Source organism: Carcharhinus amblyrhynchos, chromosome 6, assembly GCF_965287045.1.
Source record: "Carcharhinus amblyrhynchos chromosome 6, sCarAmb.v2.hapA, whole genome shotgun sequence".
NCBI lineage: Eukaryota > Metazoa > Chordata > Chondrichthyes > Carcharhiniformes > Carcharhinidae > Carcharhinus > Carcharhinus amblyrhynchos.
Genome location: NC_137329.1, coordinates 114,036,461 through 114,041,073, shown reverse-complemented (window position 1 = coordinate 114,041,073; position 4,613 = coordinate 114,036,461).

Below are 4,613 nucleotides of genomic sequence, written 5' to 3'. Positions count from 1 at the left end.
AATGCATTTAAACGATGCCTAGTCCATCATGCAAACCAGCCTCCCATCCATTGACTCTGCCCCAGAAAAACAGCCAGCATAATCAAGGACCTCACACACCCAGGACATTCTCTCATCCACTTTCTTCCATCGGGAAAAAGATACAAGAGTCTGAGGTCACGTACCAACCGACTCAAGAATAGCTTCTTCCCTGCTGCCGTCAGACTTTTGAATGGACCTACCGCGCGTTAAGTTGATCTTTCTCAATACCCTAGCTATGACTGTAACACTACATTCTGCATCTCTCCTTTCCTTCTCTATGAATGGTATGGTTTGTATAGCGTGCAAAGAACCTATACTTTTCGCTGTACACTAATAATAATAAATCAAATCAAATCAAAACCTCTGAGTGAAAAAGATTTTTTCAAATCTTCTCTGAATCTCCAGCCCCTAGACCCTAAATCTACGCCCATTCGTGATCAACCCCTCAAGCAAGGGAACAGCTGCTCCCTATTCACCCTACCCATACCCCGATAATCTTATTCACCTCAATTATGTTTTCCCTCAGCCTTTTCTGCTCTAAAGAAAACAGGCAACATCCTGGTGAACCTCATCTGTATCCCCTCTAGTGCCTCCCTATAGTGAGACGACCAGAACTGTACTCTAGCTAAGGCCTAACCAACACTCTGCACAGCTCGAACATTACCTCTTTGCTTTTATACTCTATACCATGACTGATGAAAGCAAGTGTCGCATATGCCTTCTTAACTATCCTGTTCAAATGCCCTGCTCCTTCAGGGATCTATGAGTAGTTACCTCAAGATCCCTCTGTTCTTGTTATAACTGTTCAGCTGTATTTTGAAACTATCTGGGTTTTGATGCTGAATTAATACACACCTGAGTCTCCAAAGGAGGAAAGACAAGTTGGAGTATTTTTTGTTTCTCTCTGAAAATGCTGTAATATCGCTCAGGAAATATCTTCATTTCTACCCAGGCTTCTTGGTCTTTTTAGGCTTTCCCCGCAAAATGTTCTGCTGATATAGATTAGAGGCTGCCCACATGTTTCATCAAATTTAAATGGTTTTCTAATAATTCTGCATCCATCTGTTTCTGTGTGGACAACTTTCCATTCATCATAGAATCCCTACAATGATGAAGGAGGCCATTGGGCCCTTCCAGTCTGCACAGACTCTCCGAAGTAGCCTCCCAGCCAAGACATCCCGTCTCCACTATTTCTGTAACCCGGTGCATTTACCACGGCCAGTGCACGTAACCTACTAATTTAGCACAGCCAATCGACCTAAACTTTGGGGTGTGGGAGGAAACACGAACACCTGGAGGAAACCCACAGAAAGAGTGTGCAAGCTCCACACAGACAACAAAGGCTAGAATTGAACCTGGATCCCTGGCACTGTGAGGCAGCAGTGCTCATCACTGTGCCATCATGCTGCAGTCACCTAGAATAATTCCTCCCTCTGTGCTTTCAGCCTTCAATTTTTATTCCCTGAGCATGCTTCAATTGATAAAATTCATGTCTAAGCACAATACTGCCAACATTCACTGGAACCAAACTAATACTGCATTGTTTTCTGATACCAGCCTCATTTCCAGCAAGGACAAAAGCTATTTGTATGTTAACATTCAAATAATTGGTTATAGTACATTATAGAAAGAAAACAGCATTAGAAGTAGGAGAAATAGTAGAACATATATGGCTTCTCAAGACAGTCCAACCAAAGGATGGTCAGGGAACAAAATATGTGCTTTGAAACAATGGAGGTATGTGAGATAGTGCAAAGAGTTACTCATTATAGTGTGGCTTGGTGATTTTTGACTTTTAATTTGATTTATTATTGTCACATGTATTGGGATACAATGAAAAGTATTGTTTCTTGTGCACTCCACAGGCAAGAAAAGGAGGGTGCATAAGGAAGGAAAGGAGAGGGTGCAGAATGTAATGTTACAATCATAGCCAGGGTGTTGAGAAGATCAATTTAATGAGAAGTAGGTCCATTCAAAAGTCTGATGGCAGCAGGGAAGAAGCTGTTCTTGAGTCGGTTGGTATGTGACCTCAGATTTTTATATCTTTTTTCCAATGGGAGAAGGTGGAAGAAAGAATGTCCGGGGTGCATGGGGTCCTTAATTATGCTGGCTGCTTTGCTGAGGCAGCGGGAAGTATAGACAGAGTCAATGGATGGGAGGTTGGTTTGTGTGATGGATTGGGCTACGTTCACGATTTTTTGTAGTTTCCTGCAGTCTTGGGCAGAACAGGAGCCATACCAAACTCTGATACAATCAGAAAGAATGCTTTCTATGGTGTGTCTGGTGCATCCCAACTTGCCACTGACCTGTTGAAGGAGCAGCGCTCTGAAAGCTCATGATATCAAATAAACCTGTTGGACTTTAACCTGATATTTTGAGACATCTGTAAAAGTTAGTAAGAGTCATAGCTGACATGCCGAATTTCCTTAGCCTCCTGAAAAAACAGAGGCGTTGGTGGGCTTTCTTAACTATAGTTTTGGCATGGGGGGACCAGGACAGGTTTTTGGTGATCTGGACACCTTTTGACTATTTCTACTTTGGCCCATTGCTGAAGACAGGCGCATGTTCTCCACTATGCTTCCTGAAGTTGATGAGAATCTTCTTTGTTTTGTTGACATTGAGGGAGAGATTAGTGTTGTTGCACCAGTTCACCAGATCCTTTATCTTATTTCTATACTTGTCTCATCATTGTTTGAGATCTGACCCACTACGGTGGTGTCATCAGCATATTTGAAAATTGAGTTAAAGGGGAATTTGGCCACACAATCAAAGAATTATCGAATCCCTACAGTGCAGAAGGAGGCCATTTAGCCCATCTAGTCTGCACTGACCACAATCCCACCCAGGCCCTGTTTCTGCAACTCCGCATATTTACCCTGCTAATCCCCTGACATTAGGGTCAAGTTATCATGACCAATCAACCTAACTTGCACATCTTTGGACTGTGGGAGGAAACCAGAGGACCGGAGGAAACCCATGCAGACACAGGGAGAAGCTGCAAACTCCAGAAAGACAGTAACCCGAGGCTGGAATTGAACCCAGGTCCCTGGCGCCGTGAGACAGCAGTGCTAACCACTGCGCCACGGTGCCGCCCCATCATAGGTGTATACGGAGAATAGTAGAGGACTGAGAACACAGCCTTGTGGGGCACCAGTGTTGAGGATGATCGTGGAGGAGGTGTTGTTGCCTATCCTTACTGATTGTGGTCTGTAGGTTAGGAAGTTCAGGATCCAGTCACAGGGGGAGAAGCCGAGGTCCCACCCATGGAGTTAGGAGATGTCTTTCATAGAAATAATGGTGTTGAAAACTGAGTTGTAGTCAAGAAATAGGAGTCTGACATAGGTGCCTTGGTTATCTAGATATTTCAGCATTGAATGCAGGGCCAGGGAGATGGTGTCTGTTGTGGACCTGTTGCGGCAGTAGGCAAATTGTAGTGGATCCAGGCAATCCAGGAGGCTGGAATTGATTTGTGCCATGACTAACCTTTTGAAGCACTTCATAATGATGGATGTCAGAGCCACCGGACGATTGTCATTATGGCACGCTACTTAGCTTTTCTTTGGTACTGGGATGATGGTCATCTTCTTGAAGCAGATAATGACCTCAGATTGTTGTAAAGAGAGGTTGAAGAAGTCTGCTAACACCCTCGCCAGCTGATCTATGCAGGATCTGAGTGTTCATCTGTGTACCCCGTTCAGGCCATTCACTTTCCGTAGGTTGGCCTTTGAGAAAGCTGCTCTGACATCTGCAATGGTGACCTCAGATACAAGTTCATTCAAGGTTCCCAGGGTGGAGGCTGTGCTCTCACTGACTTCTTATTCAAAATGGGTGTAGAATGCATTGAGCTCATCAGGGAGGGGTGCATTGGAGCTGGCGATTTTACATGCCTTCATCTTGTAGCCCGTTATGTCTTGCAGATGTTGCTATAGTTGGCAGGGATCCGCGTGGCTAGCCTGGGATTTAGCTTGTTCCGATACTTTTTTTTGGCATCTTTGGTGGATCTCCTTAGATCATATCTGGCTTTCTTGTATAGGTCGGGGTCACCTGACTTGAATGCCTCAGACCAGGACTTCAGAAAGCAGTGGATATCCCTGTTCATCCATGGTTTCCAGTTGGGAAACACACAGATTTGCTTCTTAGGCACACAGTCTTCTACACACTTACTAAAATCAGTTACCCCTTCAGGCTGATCACAGAGTTTATAAATACTGACCAGTCCATCAACTCTATGCAGTCCCGTTGGAGATCATCCAATTCCTCAGAACAACATTGTACGACTTTCTTTGATGGATTCTCCTGCTTCAGTTTTGGCTTGAAGCTGAGAGTAGGAGCACTTGTGATCTGATTTACCAAAGTGCGGGCAGGTGATGGAATGGTAGGCATATATGATATTTGTGAAGCAGTGGTCTAGGAAGTTTGGTCTCTGGTGAAACAGGAGACATGTTGGTGATAACTTGGTAGTAGGCTCTTGAGCTTGAGCTGATTGAAATCCCTGGCCATGATGAACAAGGCCTTGGGAAGTTTCAATTCAAGGCTATTTGTAGTGGTGTATATTTCATCCAATACAATCTTCATATCTGCATGGGGATGCA